General features: G+C 40.2%; 1 protein-coding gene and 1 long non-coding RNA gene across 2 annotated transcripts in view; both read left to right on the top strand.

Annotated features, from left to right (window-relative positions):
* TMEFF1 (transmembrane protein with EGF like and two follistatin like domains 1) overlaps nt 1–20,274 on the top strand; it is a 122,809-nt gene that overhangs the window by 23,341 nt on the left and 79,194 nt on the right. The window lies entirely within an intron of this gene.
* On the top strand, nt 2,294–12,441 carry LOC110393745. The gene is made up of 4 exons (XR_002435165.1): nt 2,294–2,808; nt 2,922–2,932; nt 11,060–11,148; nt 11,832–12,441. It is a non-coding gene; the product is annotated as an uncharacterized LOC110393745 (long non-coding RNA).

The raw sequence follows: 20,274 nt of genomic DNA on the forward strand, positions 1-20,274 counted from the left end.
AAGCACATGTAGGTACTTCCAGCAGTCAGCACAAACTGATTGTGACTCTACAGGGAGTCTTTGGTCAGGTGGGATTTTTTGGAGCTATTTGTCCAGCACTACGTGCTGAGCTGCTCCCTCTTTAGGCTTGTCTGTCCTTCCCTCTGCTCCAGAGCTCAGCAAGGTTCAGACCAGTTTGACTCACTGTGGTGATCCCCTTTGGAAACCGTCATTGGAGTCGCTTTGGCTTGGAGATGTCTACTCTTCATTCTGAAGGTGCTCAGGATCCCTGCCTCTCAGTTGCCTTTTGGTATAACGTATAAGTAATAGGCTCTGCATGGAGTGTTAGGTGAACAGATTTCTTAACATTTCAAGACCAGCTTCTGCAAAGATTTTAGCAGTGAGTTTGGCAGGTTTTCCTACTATTTCTAGCTGAAACTAAAGAGCACCTGTTCCTACACTCTGAGCACTCCATCACTTCTTTAAAAGTACAAAATCAAAATTTACGTCAGTCTAAACCTTAACTTTCCCAGGCACAGAATAGTGCTGCTACCTCCTCAAAGGTGTGAGTGAGCAGACGCACATGCCCTTGAAGGCTCTTTCCTAAGAGGCCTTTAATGCTCCCGTGCTCTACCCAAAACTTTGAGGGAACTGGGCTTGTTTAGCTTGGAGAAGAGAAGGCTCCAGGGAGACCTCATTGTGGCCTTCCAATATTTGAAGGGAGTGTATAAACAGGAGGGGGAATGATTGTTTATGAGGACGGACAGCAATAGGACAAGGGGGAATGGTTTTAAACTGAGACAGGAGAGATGTAGGTTGGATATTAGGAGGAAGTTTTTCACACAGAGGGTGGTGATGCACTGGAACAGGTTGCCCAGGGAGGTTGTGGATCCCCGTCCCTGGAGGCATTCAAGGCGAGGCTGGATGTGGCTCTGGGCAGCCTGGTCTAGCAGTTGGCGACCCTGCACTCAGCAGGGGGGTTGAAACTCGATGATCTTTGAGGTCCTTTTCAACCCAGGCCATTCTGTGATTCTATGAACTGTCAGCCTGTCCATTGACCTCTTTTTCCCACAGCCCAGAAACAAAAATCACAGATCTTCAATTTTGAAATATCATTTTTAGGAGGGGATGGGAGCACTGGGGGCCAGATTTTCAAACCAGGTTTGGATTAAAGTATGATGGCATATTTTAAAATGAACACATTTAATACTTTAATATTTTGTGATTGTGATGTGATGTATTTGTTATTGTCAACATTTTTTTTACAAAGTACTAAAACTACTTTTTTGTTTTTAAATATTTATATATGTAAGTAAGGAAGAAAGTAAGACCTAGAGAATCGTGAATTAAGAATTATGAATAATTGTAAGTGGCAAGTATTCACAGAGAGCTTATGTAGAAACAATGTTGTTTGCTTAATAAGAAATGGAAATGATATCGTTAGGAAAAAATGGTAATTAAAAAAAAGTCAAAATGTTTACTAAATCAGTTTTCAAATATACGTAGTAAAGCATCTGTTTTCTCTGACTCTTCCTTCTAATCCTCTCATTTCATGACGTAATAAACAGCCAGTCTACTAACTACTTCAGGGGGAAACATATTTTTGCAGAAACTATATGGCACAGCTGTCCAGTGAGCTTATATTTATTAGATAATTAACATATAGTTCCAGTTTCCATAAATCATTGTATCTGGTATGTAAGTACTAGATTAATTCAGTTGTCAACAGAATATGTGGAAAGATACTTACTGAATGATATAGCACAGTTTGTGTTAAATGGATGATTAAAAAATGAAAGTATTGCAAAAGCATCTGAAGCTTTTTTATGGCGTACTTGGTTTTCAAATGACCTTGTAAAACTAATTGTTCGTGGGGAAAGAGTGCTTTTCTGTCTTTTAAAACTTGCACAATATTTTATTGCTACTTTATCTCTTTAAAGACAAATTTGTAGGGAATTTTAAAGGAGTTTGCATGTTTCTTCTACCTTAGTCTTTCACGGAGGGTGATATTTTAAAGCTGGGGTTTTGCAGGTAGGCATTCAAAAGTACAGGGAAACAGAAACAGAGCATTATTGCAGAGCAGCAAAATTATCCTGAAAATAACAGCATTAGAATATTGAACGGCTCTTATGTAGTATAATTCAGACTAAGGTTGGATAACAAACATAAGCTGTAGTAAAATTCATTTGAAACATGTATGTATATATCACTTTTTTTTTTAAGCCTGGAGGAGTTACATTTTTAAATAATCAAGAAACACAAAATGGAGGAAAAACAACCTGAAAATTAAATTTAAGGCCAGAGGGGGCTACCACAATAGTACTTGAAAATAAAAACATACAGTATTTCAGTATTTGCACATGATGAGCTTGCTGCCTGATGACTGCATGCACACGGTCTAGCTCAGCCAGTAAACCCCATAAAAGTCCATAATTTCTGGCTGAGCTACAGCATATTTTTTACAGAGACATTTCTATCTTGACTTTCAAAGACAGGGAAATCCATCAGGTCCTCAGGTTCATTTCCACACTGCTTAACTCCCCACACTATCAAATCTGCTCCTCGTTGCTGCTTTAAAACTGCTCAAAGTTCCTGATCCCAGCAGCCAAGCCTTGTTTTCCTTTTGTATCCCAAATCAAAGCACTCTCTGCTATCAGTAGCCATCCTTCTGCCCAGGTGTTTTATATGCTGTAATCAGCACACTCCTCAGCTGAAATCTGGGGGAGGAAGTTAGCCAGGTCTAATTGGTCCTAAATGTCTGCAGATGTGTTCTAAGTGTTGTCCCGAGCTGCTTGTTACAGACTGTCCTGAAGGACGTGGAGGAAAACTGTGAGTAGCTCTTTTTGCATGTGCGTGTAAAAGCTTTGTTCTAATGCAAGCAGCTGAGGCCCTCAAAAATCCTTAAATAAGCTGGAGTGATGTTTTTCTGTCTCTAACTCCAGGGTTGTCTGAGGTAAGCCTTTTTAAACCCGTAGGTCACTACTTGTTGTCTGGGCCTCAGAGCCTCAGCAGCACCTCTGGTGAGCAGGGTGAGGGGCTCACTCTGAGGGGCTCTGGCTGTGCTGCTTGGGGATGGTGGGGCTGAAGCTGGGAGCAGGGCACTGGGGTTCTCTTCTGCCTGGGTGAATCTCCGTGAGGTGATGATGACGCACATGGTCTGGAAAACCGCGTGCCCGTGCTTGCACGTGGAAAATGTTATTGATGCTGTCAAAGAGTTTTTGCAATACAAGTTTGAGATTGTTTCTCATTGAAAACTAAGGGCAGTTTCCTAGCCTGAGTTGTCTGTCGCAGAGAAGAGCTGCCCTTTGTGGAAGAAAAGCAGTTCCTCACAAAAGCAGTTGCTGGTGAGGTGTGAGTAATCATTTTTGTTCCCATGCTATTAAGATAAAGAAAGCACAGATCTGATAGTACTGAATATGTTTTTGCTAGCGTATATGTACTGGGGCTTTTAAAAGGGCCAAATTCAGAAAGCTGATGATCCTAGTTAAGCTCTGAGGAAAAACTGTTTTTAGCTAGCTTTCATATATTTTTTTAAATTTAAATTCTAAGTATATTTTACCACATGCTCAAGTAATACTTATCCACCCACAGTGTAGTGCAAGGGGAAGAGAAGCAAAAGTTAACAGGTAAATTAAACCTTCCAACATGTACTTTAGGAAGTCCATTTAAAATTTTTATTTACATGTATACAAACATGTATACAAGTATGGAGTCATAGAATCAAGGAATATTTATGTTGTAAGTCTCTTCAAGAACTCACCTTATCTATTCACAGTGTATGTATATATGCATATATAGGTATATGTATATATACGTTATGGAACTAAGAAGGAGTACAGTATAAATTCAGTGCTAGGAAGAACAGTGTGTAGATAAGGGAAACAAGGACAAATGGGAAGATGGATTTCCCAGCAAAGGTAAGAACAACACAGACTGTTCCCAAGGTACAACAGGATGGAGAAAACCCCTAACAAAGATGATATTTCATTACCATATGGAGACGGTAATGGACATGATCAGAAAAGCACTGAGGGAAGCATTCAGTAAATGTTTCCTTCTGAATTCATGAAAAGCCAAATGATAAATGTGTATAAAGAAACAATAAAGACACGTTCTTTTCAATAGTAACTGGGGATAATTTTAAGCTGTACCTGATGATAATTTTAGAATAGGCAATTAAGGAGCTGTGTCCATCATTGCTGAACTTTAATAAGTCTGAAAATGGGAAATCTTTAAGACTTTTTCCATCAATATTTAAAATTGGGATTCTCTCCTAACAAATGGTTCTTAATGAAGATGGGATTACTGTTGGAGTAGTGCACAACCTGAGGCAGTAGTTAAAATCACCCTGGAAGATCACGTCTAGAAGATCTTTGTGTCTTTTGATCTCAGAATCAGTGCATAGCTAAACAGTTACACGGGGCTCACTTCAGTAGGGTTTTTACTTCTCAGATTTTGGTCTTACTTCGTGTCCCTTAGCAGACTTCTAACAAGGTTTTCCTTTTGGGGGAAGTGGGTAGAGGAGTGTCAATTCCTGTTAGCTACAGATTTCAGACTGGTTTTTGTGACCTCTAAATCCTTTTCTGAGGCAACTTTACCATAACAAAGCTTCTTGTCCTATAGACATGAACAACTTCTTTTTTTCCTTTGTCCTTTTTCTTGCCATTGCTACAACTTGGCATTGTAGTATTAAACACAATTCAGGAATTGAACAAGGCTGAGCTACCAGGCAAAATAGATCACACTGTAGGTCAGGCTGTCTCCATCATCATTCATTCTTTCATGTTCTGTATGACCTGTGAACTTAATTTGGATAAAGACTATATTTTCTCTCACATCACTGATAAAAGGATTGAATGGTGCCAGGCTGGGGATAGATATCTGAGCAGTTCATTAAAAATGCCCTTACAGAATTCACGATTCCCAATTTACAATTATTGTTGAATTAAAGTCAATAATTGTCATGGATTTTTGTGCATGATTTTTTGTTAATAATTCTAATTGAAGTGCTTTGCAAAAGTCTATTTTACAAACATAGTTACCCTTCACAAAGACGTAGTAATCTCACCAGAGAATAGCCCTGAGTTTGCTGCCTGTCATAAGGCTGTTGATTGGCATTAAAAACCAAATAAATAATTATTAAAAGAAAGAGGAGAGCATGCTCACTTCATTCCTCATATGCTGTTGTGCAATTTTATTCAGAATCAACATCACTGGCCTACCTAACCTGAAATATTTGGAGTGATGATGCAGAATTGTCTGTATAAGAAGTTGCATCTATTTTGCAGTCTCTCCTGATTAGCTTGCCCTGGCCTTAATTTTCACTCTGCCGGAGAAAAAACAAGATTGCTCTCCTGAGCTTTCTCAGCTTCAGCAAATTGAGCTGATCCCCTACTCGCAGGAAGGACCTTATCAGAGGCCGCTGCATGAATTTTCCCAGAATTAGAATAGTTTTTATGAAATAACAGCAACAACACTTGCTCAGCCAGATGGAAAGCAAACGGGCACATCATTTGGATACCTGTCTGCGTCTCTGTTGAAGAAGCTAGTGTGTGCACAGTTCTCAAGGGGGCAGAGGGGGAACAAAGCCTTGCCATCAAGTCAGTTCCAGCAGACAGAAATCAATATTTCCTGCAGACTTCTTTGAGCGCTATCAGGAAAGTGACAATACAGATATCATCAGTTTAAATGAGAAGAAAGGAGTGATAGTAGAACGTGGGAGAAGTGAACATATTAAGACGCAGTTCAAAGTAACGTAACCAGCCAGATAGGCCTAGAGAAAGCTATGCTGCATGGAAACCATGTCCTAGGATATTACTTAGGCTTCCCAGGCAGCAAAGGGAGACTCAGAACCATCCAGCCTTCCTTTGCAATTGAAGTGAATTGATCTCCAAGCATGATAATACATCCCCTAAATTTTATGAGAAAGTTTCCAATGCTTCCAACAAATGCCAACAACATACAAGACCTGGAGGCTCAGTAGCTAGGTATGATATGGACATTGCATCTTAATTTAAGCATTTGAATAAGCTTATATCTCTGGCTAGTCAGCCACCTTAGCAAGACTTTAAAAAAAAAAAAAAAAAAAGTAGCCCTTGGGAAAGCCTGGAAAATGAAGTATATGGACCTACAAACGCAGAATAAATTAAGCAAAGACACTTTTACCAAGCCTGTTTGCTGTAAGAACAGCAGCAGTAATTTCTCCTCAGATGCACTATTAGCCCTTCATGCTCTCAGTTGCTTTTCTGTCGATTAAAAAGGAAATGTTGGCCCAGAGATGCTGACAAGGTTTGAGATAATGAGGTTTTGAAAGGCTCAGGTCTTAGAAGTACGTAATCTGAAGAGACGGTCAATAATTGCCAAGAAAGCTTTGGCAATGTAGGAATCTAAACACAAATGCACAGAACTTTAATTTTTATCTCCAAACAACATCTCATTATTTTAAGTCCAATATGGAAAGCTTGCCTCAACATTTGTATAAGCTTGATGTTGGCAATAATGAATAATGCTACTATTTTTTTTTTTGTCTTCATCTTTCTTAAGGAAATGTACTTTCCTCTCTAGTCCAGCAGTAGCTGGAAACTTATTTCTGGAAACTGGAGAGCTGGAGAAGTGGGCTTTTCTGATCGCTTCCTGCCCTGGAAGGTATTAAATATCTGGAATATTAGGTGGATCATCAGACTTGAGATGGGTAGAAGAGTAAGGAGAATCGTTTCACTAAAAATAACTACAAAGAAAACAAGACAACTTAGTTGTGAATTTGTTATATATACATATATATATTTTTTTCAAAGCAACTTATCCACTGAAGTCATTTTTCTGAGATGAGCAGAGTCTAACAAGGGTCCTTGTACTCATATTTTAGAAATGTAGAGAGCTTTGTCCCTTTAAGCTAAGGATGGCTTTTGCTTTTGGAGTTTTTTTCTTTAGCTTTGATGGTAAATAAATGAACTCCTCGGGGTCTTTTTAGAGCAATTTGAAACTTGTGATGCCAGAAAGTGTTTCAGAAAGGAATAAGACTGTGAAATGAGTACTCTCTATTATACAACTGTCTTCCTCTAAGTAGTAATTATGACTCTCCTAAAAAAATAATAATATAAAAGCCAGCTGAAATGATGAAGCAGAGAAGCTCTTCCCTCTTTGCAAATAACAAAAAGTGATTATTAGGCTCATTCCCCACCCTTCCCAGTGTGCTGTATCAATTTACTTTAGCATAACATACAGGAGAGAGAAATTAGTCTTAAATGAATATTTAGATATTATACAAGAATAAACCTGTCAGGAAAATAAGTTAATTATAAATGTCTCCCCTGTATACAAGTTATAATTTAATTTTCTTTTGCATAATAGGAATAACAATACAAAGAAAGACAGTGTGTTCAAATTAGCACTTTAATTCCCACTTTAAGAATTGAACGTTATTGTTCAAAATGTTTTGTTCTCTTCTTCCTCATAACTATTCACCCTGACTTTTCCAAATAAGTTTGAAGACAGAAGGTTCTTTTCTTTAAAGCCAACAGCTACATTTATGGTACTTTTAGTAAAGATGCTTTAAAGTATCAATTTAATAAGGAGACTATTCTGGGAAATTTTGATTGCATGAAAAACTACACAAGAGCTGCCTGGGCATCTGAGAAGTTGAGAATAGCAATCTTTGTGTCAAACGGGAGAATTCACCAGATCTTGCTCTTTTCTTTGCAGTGCCACTGACTCACGGTGAGACCCTCTCTGATTTGACCAAAACTAGAATATCTCATCAAGATTTCTAATTGGTGCTTCATAGCCAGCACTACTGCTGCAATTACTAATGTAGAAAATTCACAAGTGTGTGTTCCAGGTCATTGTTGGCTGATTCTAAGACAAGACATAATGTCTTGCAATGTGCCTGAAAATCCTTGTCTGCACAGGCCATCTGCTATGCATTTTGCTTATCTATAAATAGGTTTAATAATGTGACTGACATCCTGAGACTGAAATGTATGCTTTTAAGGGAATGACATTTTCAAATAGGAGGCACAGCTCTTCCCATGTATGGATTTTATAAGAAGTGGCTGGTGATTGCAGTGGTTGGCTTCTGCAGATGCTGTTGCTCTTCCAGTGTAGGCAAGCCAACCGTCAGTTAGGCTCCAAGAGAAAGCAAAGGAGTTGCTGGTCCTTTCGAGGTTGTATAAATGGAAAATATGAGTTTAATTTTGTTTTGGAGAATTTGCCATATTTTGATATTCATTTTTGTGGAGACTTTTTATGTCCGTATTAGAAGGAAATCAAATTGTTCATGATTTTTTTTTTCCTCCTTCTCACCTGCCACCATCACCTCATGTGTGTGGTGTTTGCCTCCCTTAAATTTTACCCATTAACACTTTAATATCTCTGTATTTCAGATCTTGGCTCCTCTCGTACCCAGGCAAATGGCTTAGACCAGGCAGAGCTTTTAAAAAAAAAAAAAAAACCAAAAAAAAAAAAAAAAACAAAACCAAAAAAACCCCAACCCTGAAGCTAGGAAAGATGAGTCCAGCCCATGGAAATGTATGAAAGGGCAAAACAGAACCGTGAAGTCACTGATCAACATCTTCCCCTTTGTTCAGCGGAATGTGCGCTGGGGAGGTTATTTTTATTTTCGCTGTGTTATTACTTGCGGGATTGAATGTCTACATGCTGGTGCTTGTGAACGTAATGGAAGTGGCTCAAAAAATTGAGCAACTATGAGAAAAAGGCCAGAAAGGATTGCCAGACAAATTCCACGATCGGTTAAGCGATTAACATTTGGTAAACAAGAGCAGAAAAGAGCATTTGTAAAACCATGCTATGAATTTGCAGTCCAGAGTTCTTGCTTTTTACCAGCCAGTATTTAAAGATGAGGCTTTGAAGGTTAAATCTCAAGCTTAGAGCAGTTCTAAAATATAAAAATTGTGTGAAGAAAACAGCAGATTTGAATGCGTTTCCTATGTCTTCCTGAAGCTTCTTCTAACAGATGTCTTTTTATCCTCATAGACAGTTTAACCGTGGCTTAATCAAGTTACACGTGTTCGAAATGTCTCATACATGCCAGCTGAGCTTCCTAGCGTCCTCCTGCTCATCCGCCTGCCCTGAGTGCGTCTCTGCTGAGAGATGGGGACAGATGCCATGCTGAGCATGTACTCTGATCAAAACATGGCAGTGAGCCTCATGGATGCTCTTAGGGGGACCACTCACTCACTTTCCTTATAAACAAGGCAATGAGGAGGTAGTGTGCAGTATCCAGATTTTACTGGGATGACAAGAGATTTTATCAATCCATCTTCTCTGTAGGAAAAAGGTGCTAGGTGCATAGACAGCAAATTTCAAGACAAGCTTTTTATAGAATGTGATGGAAATCTAGCAAGAGCGTAAAGAGAACAGCAGTGGAAATGTAGCAAAAATACAAAGAGCACAACAGTAAACGCTGAAAACACTGAATATGATGAAAGTCCTAAAAAAAAAAAAAAAAATTTACTCATTCACACCAAAACTTGAGGATGTTCAAAGTGCTGTGAGACTTTTAAGGTGGGCTGTGTCTATTTTTTCAGCTGTAAACTTGGGGTTTTTTTTTGTTTGGTTTTTTTTTTGGAGGGAGGTGTTTGTTTGTTTTAACGTAGCTTATGTTAGGTTGTTGAAAAATTAGGAATGTAAAATGTCTATTTTAGCCAAGGAGCATTTCTTAAAAAATCATCTAAAGCCTCAATCTGTCACACGTTTTAATGCTTGTGCTGTTATGGATCCTGCCCTTTGACCTGGGGTCATGAAGTGCTGAACAGACGACACATTGACACTCTCCTTAGGCTGGGTGGCAGTCTCCCCAGCCCTCCAGCCGCGAAGTTCCCTCTTTCTGACCACTGCCTTCTTTCTCTCCAAATCACTCATCCTCTTCCCACCCGCCTGTCCCCACCTGGCCTTTCTGTGACCTCCCATCCATCAAAATCCCTGACATCCATCCCATCGCTGTTCTCTGCTCCATCAATTCACATCTTGCCTCATTTCTGTCTGATCTGTCTTTAACCCTGAGCTACCATTTTCCTGTCACGGCGCAATTTGCTCAAAGCATCCAAACCTGGCTTGTGCCAGAAGACATCTCAAGACCACCCCGAGACTCACTGCTGAAAATACTGACCTGCTTTTTCTCCTTTCTTCCATCACAGCTTGCCTTCTGCAGCCTCTTTCTTCTGTCCATTTCTTCAGCTTCTTTCAGGATCCAGTTACCGGGCTATGTTGCTTTTCAAAGAGAAGGCGGATATTAACCACAGCTGTTTTTCTCCCCATACTTTGTCTCTTTCTGTCTCATTTCTCTTCCCATAAAACTCCTTTTCCCAGCCACATGACTGATGCTGTAACTAGTTAGGAGCACTTCCCGGTATCTCTGCGTGTCTCTCTTACTTTTGTTGCCCTTTTATTTATTGATTGTCCCCTCTCCATTCTCATTCCTTTGCTTTTTCTCTTCATCCTTTAGTGTTATCCTTGTACAGAACAGACACTGGTTTCTTTTGTCCTCCAAAAGAAACCTTTCAAACTTTTCCCTCCACTTAAGTATTTCCTGTAACAAACCCCTTTGGTCTTTGATACCCTGATGACTTCCTTAGTTTCCCCCCTTATTTTGTTAAAATACACTATTTTCCTGCATTCTTCTCTGTGAATTTCTCACTAAGGATTTGAATGATCTGGACAAATAACCTCAACCAAGCTTTGGGCCTGCTATTAATTACTTCTTTGTAGTTGCTTGCAATCACTTAAACACACCCCTTTGCTAAAAAACAACAACAACAACAAAACGGGAGGGGGTGGGGTTTGGAACACAGCCTTCTTCCCCCAACCAATTTTTTGTCTTCTTCTGGTTCTCTTTGTCTTGTAGTTAATTGTCCATCTGCCTGCAGCTGCCTTTAAGTGAGCATCACGCTTCGATTTACTCAAGAGTCAGACCCTCAGTCACACAATGTGCTTTATGTTCACTGTGTTTCTTTTCTTTCCCTCAAAATATCCTTCCTCTTACCTGAATTTTCTTTCTCATATGGTGTCTCTTCTGTGCTGATCTCCCAACACTTTCTGCTAACGATTTTTCTGAAAATTACAGTAGCAGACAACAATACATGGATACGAGGCATGTCAGTCATCAGGAGAAGTTTGTGACTAGGTTTTTTCTACCACCCTCTGATAGACCTGGTGAGTAGTCTGTCATACCTCAGATATCTAGGTTTCTTCAAGCTTGGTGTGGGTCTTACTTTGCTATTACTGTTTAAACACAAATAAAACTTGCCAAACCTAATTTCAGGAAGCACAGTGGTGCTCTCTTTCTCTCTTCTGCTGGTGTGTTGTATCTGCCATTCCACATTGTTACAACCACATCTGTGCCCTACACGTTTAGGGTCCGTTTAAATCCTGATAATTATTAAAAAAAAAAAAAATACAATTACCCTAGCTGGCCTTTTCTTCCTACTCAAATAGGAGAAATAACATTTATATGCTGGCTCTTGTTTTTCTTATTGTAGTCTCTGCTGACACCTGCACCTCCCACGTCAGGCCCTACGAAAGGCAGCTGTCAGAATCCCTGTCCTTGCCCGTCACTGGGTCCTTGTTATCTTTCCCTCTCAATCCTTGTGCTGACTTTTGACTGCCTCTGGTTTAAATTTCTTGTTCTTATGTCTTCAGACCTCCCTAACTCTTCCCCTAGCCAAATGAGCTCCTTTCTGTTTCATCCTACTCCCATCTCTGCTCTGACACTGTTGCTGTTTACTCTCTTCTTTCCCCTCCTCATCCAGTCATCTCCCCTTCATCTGGGCTGGAAGGGCCTCGATGTTTGTTGTCATTGATTATATCCACTCATAAGAAGCCTTGCTTCTTTTCAGACAGACAAAGGATGAAAGACTTGTTTTCTTTCTGCACTTCCCCCATGCCGTAACTGGAGGCACCTCACAGGCTTGCCCTGGTCACCCTGTGTGTCACTCACCTGCTTCACAGCTCTTCGTGGTCACAGCACACATGGGCCCAGGGAGAGGAGTCTCTTTTCATCTGTACTTTGAGGCCTCTAATAGGCACTCAGGCAATGTGAAAGGAGCTTTAATAATTAATCATGGCAATTCAGACACACAGATGCCAGGGATTTATTCTGGCTTCAGATATTTGGTCATCTGTAGGATGAAGCTGATTCCCCTGCCGTCTGCACTGAGTTCTGGCCCAGGACACCACTGTTGTGTCCGAATGGTGTTTACCGGCTTGGAGCCTTTTAGTTCAGCAGTAGACGTCTTCCTGTATGCTTTGAAATATCCTGATCACACTGTATGTTTTGTAATTCTGTCTACATTAACAAATCACAGTTCAGTTATTAAAACTCATTACAGTGAACTAAAATTAATGTTCTCATATTCTGTTTTATTATACTTTTTGGTCGCAGTATCTTCCCCTGCATGGACAGAATTCAGTATCTTAGCAGCTTCAAGTAATTGCCACTATTTTTGGTCTTCCTTCAATGACTGAATGAAAAAATCAGAGAGCAAGCTTCTGAATTCCTTGAAGCTTTACTATTATTCCTCTTCACTAAGAGTCTGTAGTCACTTGCAGTTAAAATGTTTTGCTCTTAGCTCCTTGGATTTTTTTCCAGTCTGAGGCATCATGTAAGGTCATATTGTGCTATATTTTCTGCTTTGTATCTGCAAATCCAACCCGGAGTGACTTTCAGCTTGGCAGAGCTATTGCAGGGTGGGTGCCCATTCCTTGGCATGTCTGGCACGGTTGCCGCTGTTTGTCCCCGTCAGCAGCAGGCAGCATAGGCAATGTGTCTGGCCACTGGATGGAGAAATCCACTATGTGTTTTAGTCTGCCACAGCATCTGGCTGCCAAGAGGCAAACACAAAACGTGCTCAAATCTTGGGTTTCAGCTATGGCATCATGCTGGTAGTCAGGGGGGAGCATTGTCTGAGCTCACTGGGGCAGCAGAATCTTCAGCACTCATTCTACATGTCTAATATTACATTATCCTGTCTGTACTTTATCAAATGCAAATTTACTCCTCTGGTTTAGTTTTGATCTGTATTAGGAGACTGATTTAAAAGACTTGAATGATATATTCCACAGGACTCTGTTGAAAACTAATTGTGTTTTACAATGGTAATGGGATTTGTCGAGACAAGATGGCATTCAACATTACCAATTGATGTGCTTCTGTTTTTCTTGATTTATATATATGTATTTTATCAGTGGCTTCATGCCACTGATAACAGCATCTAAACAGAAACTGATCTAAACAGAAACAACATTACTACATCATGGATGCTGTCCAGTTTTGTAGAGCTAAAAAAAACACTACTCATTCAAAAGGAGTTCCTTGATGAAATTATCCTAAGTAACTGGCATAAGTGAGGTTTTTTTTACATATTTTTTTCATCTATTGGAAATAACACTTACAAGAATCTACTGATTTCTTAATTGCCTGTAGCTGTTAGAAAAATACGTCTCTATCAGTGACTTGGGGCTTTAAAAATAGGCATTGTGGTCAGCCACTTTACAGCAACCTTTTGTATTGTCTCTCTTCTTATTTATTAATAGTCATAATTTCTCACTGGTGTGTCTTCCCCTTCACAGCCACAGTATACTTATAAGAGCCCTTTTGTTCTCAGTAATCACATTAGCTAGCATTAAATCATTCCTCTTTTCTGCTGTCCTTATCTTTTCTTAGCAAGGCTTAACTGACTAGCTTTTCTTTCATTTTTTACGTCCTTCTCTGCTTTTTTCACACTCAGATTTGTGAGGGATTCCTAAACAATCCATATTAGCTACCTCCATCCCATCTTTTCTGAAACTTGTTTTCTGCTCAGGTTTGCATTTAGAATTTTCTGGCCTTCTTCCCTATACCTGGGTATAAACACTCCCTGCCTCACAAGGCTAACAGCACTTAATTTTTAAAAACTGATTTTCATCCTCAAAGTTCTTTGTAGAAAAAATTAATGAATAGTAAAGCATTCTCTGAACACACTCTTTCTTGAAATCAAATGCTGCGCATTCTGCTACAAAGAGGTGAAGTAGCTCATGAAAGCTCAGTGCTTTCCTTCATCAGGCAGATGTGTCCTTAATCCTCAGAGAAGAACTACTACTGAGTTCTGGGTGAGCACTTGTACAAAAAGTCAGAGAAAGTCAGTCTCAGGTAGGAGAGAGAGGATTCCTCCAGAAAGCTCAGTTCAAAGTTGCTTCTGGAGCCACAAATTGTTACAAATAACAGAATGAAGTGGAGAGAAATGTTCACATAATTTACCTGCTTCTGTAGTTTTTGACTGAGCTTTGAAGTAAATGTCTTACACATTGATTATTTGGCTTTTTAATGATCTTGTCATGAATACCGTTTAGAGATGAAAAAATGCTTCTGAATGAGGATGTGAATGAACACAAATAGATCCTCTTCAGTCTGAATACCTGCCATTCAGGCAGGATGGATTTCTTCATGGACTTGTGCGCTTTCTCTGATCAGTTTCTATAGTCAGGAGGCTCCAAGAGTGCCAATAAGACGACAGACTTCCCTGGAGCAAGTCAGCAGCACTGTGTTGTTAACATGGCAATCCCATCTGCCTTTGGGAGAGACCGAGCAGCAGAAGGACCTTCTCCTGCATCTCCTTCTATGCTAATTTTGTTTTGGACCTTCTGAAGGAAATGTCTTAAGATATAACCAAAATGGTGATGCTTTTGGAGAAGCACAGGTAAAATCCCTTGTTTTCACTACAGCCTAGAGATACTTGTGTTTCTTGTTTTTTCCTTCCTCAGCGCAGAACTGATATTTCCTGACAGCATAGGTTGCAGCTGAAAAATGGTTATTAACTGAATTAAAGCTGTTCCTAAGCAGGCCACCGTTCAAAGGGAAGCAGTTATCACCTGGGAGAGGGAGGGCAGCTGAGGTGGCCCAGTAAAGGCAGTAACTGACCCTTGGAGAGAGAGGCTCTTGTCTGAGGGCTAGCCTTTGGAAGTTGATATTTGAGTTCAGAAATGTGCTCCTGATCTGAAGGGAATCTCCTGGTTGTCCCCACTTTCTGTGTGGAGTGGTCTTAGCAAACATGAATGAGATTGATTTCAGAGGCAACTGGACTGACACAAAGGCTGGGATTGTGGGTGCCCCATCCCTGGAGGTGTTCAAGGCCAGGTTGGATGGGGCCCTGGGCAACTTGGGCTGGTGCATGATTTAGTGGTTGGCAGCCCTGCGCGTGGAAGGAGGGTTGGAACTAGATGATCTTTGAGGTCCTTTCCAACCCAGGCTATTCTATGATTGTACCTACCATGCTGCAGATGCTAAGTGGCAGTCAGTATGCAGGGCCAGCCTAGAGCTAGTGTGAAACGGTGTCTTCACGTGGGAATGTGTGGTAGGCAGCAAGTCCCTAAGACCAAATGTTTTGTATTGCAGACCCTCCTGTTGTGCCGCTCTGGAAGCCTGAAATTTGAGACAGTCTTACTTAATAAAAGCAAGTGGGGTCCTAGTCATAGCTTCTAGACTGTTGAACCTCTGTAAGTGTTTTGCTTCCAGTATACTTCATCATCTGTCTCTGTTGTGTCTCATCTTTGTGTTTTTGGAGCAACAGTTTTAATATGAGGAAAGCTGCTGAAAGGTCTGACAGCCCAGACTTGGAAGTAGTGTAGATACGACAACAGATTTTATGTACCAGGACAGTCTCTAAGCAGTAGGTTTGGTGTAATGTCACATTTCAGTTGAGGACAGCAAGTACTTTCTCTGTGATTTCTGCCCTGGGATGCGTGTTTTTGCTTCTGGCAGGACAGGCAGGGCGTTTTCTGTAGCAGGCACTCTGAGACACAGGGTGACTGTCACATCTACTGTGTGAGATAATAAGCTCATCCCTTGGCGCAAAGCATTTCCAGCATTACTGGGAGCAATTGTCTCTTGCTGGCTCTCTCTGTCAGCGCAAGGGCTATAAAATTTCAGGACCTCTTGAGTGGTTCTCCGTGACCAGTGGCTGAAACTTGCCTCCTGTTTGTAACATATGGAAAATTATGAGAAGTACCTTGTGCCAAGGGCCTATTTCAGTAGTGGCCATAACAACATCCCTTCCTGCTACTTAGCAGCAAGTATAGGTATCTTGGTATGACAGCAGATAATTTAAATATTTAAACCTGCTATTTAATCATACACCGTGCCATTTCAGGATGCTACCTGCACTTAGGCTGTATCTTTCAGCCCCATGCAATCTCTCGAATACCCAAAGTGGGCATCAAGGTGACTGTGTTACAGGAGAAAAGGAAAGTGATTTTTTTTTTTTCCTTAGGATTTTCCTTGAATTTTCCAAACTCAAGACATGTAATGTGTTTTCTTTCTAGCTCTGGTCAGTCATTGCAAATGGGTCATGCATATCTTGGTAGCAGCAGGATATCCCTGGTTTGTGCTGCTAGCATCAGGATTTTAGGTGAAGTTCATCCCATCTGACTGTCAAACAAGCTAGAATGTTTATTTGCTGAAGTAGCAGATGGTACTTCCTGAAAGGAAACAGAGCAGTAGCTTCACCTGCTTGTGGAGACCTGCTGCCTTTGCTTCTCCATCTCATACCTCTGTGGAGTGGAGAGGCCAGCACTTAGACTGGGAATTAAAAGGTGTTCTAGCTAGGACTAGGAAGAAATGTTAAAGACATCCACAGATGATCATATTTCTAAGCAAGCTCTTGGCACACCCCAGTTTAGTGAGCTGTTTCAAGACATCATAGACTCATAGTATATCCAAAGTTGGAAGGGACCCACAAGGACCATTGAGTGCAGCTCCTGGCTCTGCACAGAACCACCCAAAATTCAAACCCTGTGTCTGAGAGTGGTGTCCAAACGCTCTTTGAACTCTGGCAGCTTGGGGCCGTGCCTACAGCCCTGGGCAGCCTGTTCCATGCCCACCGCCCTCTGGTGAACAACCATTTCCTAATACCCAATAACTTTGTATGGTGTCTTTATGGGACGTGTGTTGGTGACTGCAGAGTATGCCTGTTCACGCATTCCTGAATATGTCTCCACCAGTTCCAGCAGGTGTAGTGAAGATATCAAATTCAAGACATCTTTTCCAGTAAGTGAAAATAAAAATCCTATTGTTTCTATCAGAGTGAAAAATCTTAAAAAGAAAATTTTGCAGAAAGTATTGATTTGGATCATCTCTGTTTCATTTTGTAGGGGTCTAGATTTGCACTAGAAAATTAGTTTTGCTTCCTATTAAATGCACATATAACTTAATTTGAATTTTTGCAAGCAGCTTCCCAGACACTACATAAAAAGAGAGGAATAAAGATTTCTCTATCTCAGGTATTTCGGTAGTGTTTTTCAAATTTGTCTTTCAGAGACCCCAAGAATTCACATAAGATCCCTATATTTTTGTAGTCCCACAGTCAAAAAGTAAGGGAAAAGAATTCCTCCTAGAACGTGTGCAATTCACATTCAACATTAGAAGTAATGTTTCAAGTATCAGCCTACTGCCTCCAGATGCTTCTTCCTTTCTCTGCGTTTCTTTCCACGAATACCTGTGAGAGCCAGTTCTGCCCTTTACAAAGTCATTTTATTGTGGCTTCCGGTTAATCAGCCACTGGGAATACGCAGGTTAGCTAATATTCGTTTTGCCTTACAAGTGGGAGACAGAGCAAGCCAACTAATAAGGGCACAGTATCAGAGCATGAGGAGGCAAATGAAAATGTAATAAGAGAAATAAAAAATCCTAGACTGTGGAAAAAATATCATGCAGATGTGATAGAGAAAGAAAGGAAGAGGAAATAAACCAAAATAGACCTTTAAGAAAGGAATTATGGAGATATATATCTTGATATGGATTTTCACATGTTATTAATTTTTTAATTAAAGTGGATCTTGTAAAATATGCAGGATTTACAGTTCTCTTATTAGCAGCATGATTAAATGACAGCAATTCTTTTCGACTTCATACTCTCAATAGAGCTTGGCAATTTTTATTTTCTCAATTTAAAAGCTTTTTTTTGTGTCATCTCAAAGATCAGTTGCAGTCAGTTTAAAAAAAATTCCATGAAAACTTAAAATAAGGATGAAGTGATGAGCATTTACTTAAATTTTCCTGAGAGTGCTCCTTATAAATACTATTTCTCATGGTATTGCTAACATTTCTGAAAGAAAACATTTTACTGCTATGGTGATACTGGTAATATCATTTGACAGCATATCAAGATTGCAGAAGACCACAGGTAGTTTCACCGGGCATGTAAAATGTGCTATAGGACAGTGAAAAGGAAGAAAACAATGGAAAAGCAATTGACATATTTCAAAGTTAAAGGCAACTTCTAACAAAGCTTGTTTTAACAGAAGGAAAGCGGAGATGTTGTATAGTGCATTTACGTTATTATGGGTACTCTTCCTTGAATAAATGGTGAGGAGGGAGGAAATGAATTTATCAGGCTTACCCCAGTTCAGCAAATCTCTGCAGCTGGTATTTGCCTTTTGAACACATCAGTATTTTGCACTGAAGTCCACAAACGCATTTATCTGTATGTGCTGAGCCTGTAACACACTTGAGGGTTGAATCTTAAGTTTTGCTACAGAGTGGTGGGACTGTGAGTTATAAGAATCAGCAGATCCAGACAAAGGAATTTGAAAGCTCTGAAAAAATACATTAAAAAAAAAAGTTAATGTCTTCCAGAAAAGTAATCATATGACCTTTATTCCTAGTCCCATCTGTAAGCAGATATTCTTTGAAGGTGGCCGAAGCAGACTGCAGCCCATGAGCTGCTGTTCCTCTCTTTGAACAGCAGCTGAGCAAGTCCTTAATGGCTCAGGTCTCAGAGTCTCCCAGATTTTCAGCCAGGATTTCTTCCCAGCTGTTGAAGTTGTATAGGAGAAAGGAAGGTCCTACCACAGCCAGCACTGCCTTCTGTGGAGCCCAAGGGTCTGTGGCACATCAGGCTATGTAGTCTTCTCAATCATGGGTAGATAAGGAAGATCATGTACTGAGCGTGCCTGGAAACGCTGGGGAGCTCAAGAGTAGACCTGGGATGTGTTGTTGGCCAGCCATTGCAAGGTCACACAGTGCACCAAACCTGCAGACATAAAGGCAACCAGCAGACTTGGCCATCTCCTGTGTTTTTATCTCTTCAGCCATGAATTGGCTTCAATTCCAAATGCACTATAAAATGCAAGATTTGAAAAGCATGGATGGTATTACCCTTATTTGATAAAGCATCATCTGTTGTTTGTTTCCCCCCTCATCCTTCTTCCCCCAGCCTCATGGCAAATGTTGGTTGGAAAGTTAGATCCTAAACTAAAAGAGGAGAAATTTAGGTTAGACATTAGGAAAAATGTATTTACTCAGAGGGAGGTAAGGCACTGGCACAGGCTGCCCAGAGCTGTGGGTGCCCCATCCCTGGAGGCGCTCAAGGCCAGGTTGGGTGGGGCCCTGGGCAGCCTGAGCTGGTGGGGGGCAGCCCTGCCCACGGCAGGGGGTTGGAACTGGATGGGCTTTGAGGTCCCTTCCAACCCAAGCCATTCTGTGATTCTATCTGTTGTACAAGGAAGGGACAGAACGGCTTGGGTTTTACCTGAATTTAACGTGAACACGCATCTGCAATGCAAATAGACTCTGGTGACAGCAGTGGCCAACTGGCAGAACATAGGTCTGTGCCTCTGTTATTTTAAATTTGGGAGCCATCCTTATCCATCAACATGATAAGTTTTTCAGAGCCTGTGATTGTTTAATATAATCTGTTTACTAGGAAACATCTGATAGCTATTGTTGAAAATGTCAAATAATTTATGTTCTTGTTTTCCATCATGAGAAAAAAATTACCATTTTATATCAATAAATGTTGCAGTGGCTTATACACAAATGGACAAAATGCTATGTCTGATGCACAGCCCTGAGAAATAGTGACATGAGCTGAATAAAATTCTAGTTGCATTTGCGAGTGCCTGATAATTGGCATGATAACACAGATACAGGTATTGTTTGTATTCTAACCCTATTTTGAGTCATTTTAATGCCGCAGAGACTATTCCAAAAATGCTATCCTTTACATTTTTGTATTAAGATAGAATTATAAAGAAATTGAGATTTGTGAATGGCACTCCAAATTAACACTAAGGAAATGGGCTGGGGGAGCTGGATAAGATGGAGACTAGAAAACCTATTGCATTTTCAATCAGATTATAGTAATCTACACAAGATAAGAAAGAAGCATCTCTTTCACTTTACTGTAACTATAATAGGGTAAATTCTATATCATAAACACAAGATTTGTTTTCCACTCAGGATTATAGCAAAAATGCTTACTTATATTTGAAATAAAATGGTAAGCTTTTCTCTTCTAATTAAGAGAC

The sequence above is a fragment of the Numida meleagris genome, chromosome 2 (assembly GCF_002078875.1).
Source record: "Numida meleagris isolate 19003 breed g44 Domestic line chromosome 2, NumMel1.0, whole genome shotgun sequence".
NCBI classification, from domain to species: Eukaryota; Metazoa; Chordata; class Aves; order Galliformes; family Numididae; genus Numida; species Numida meleagris.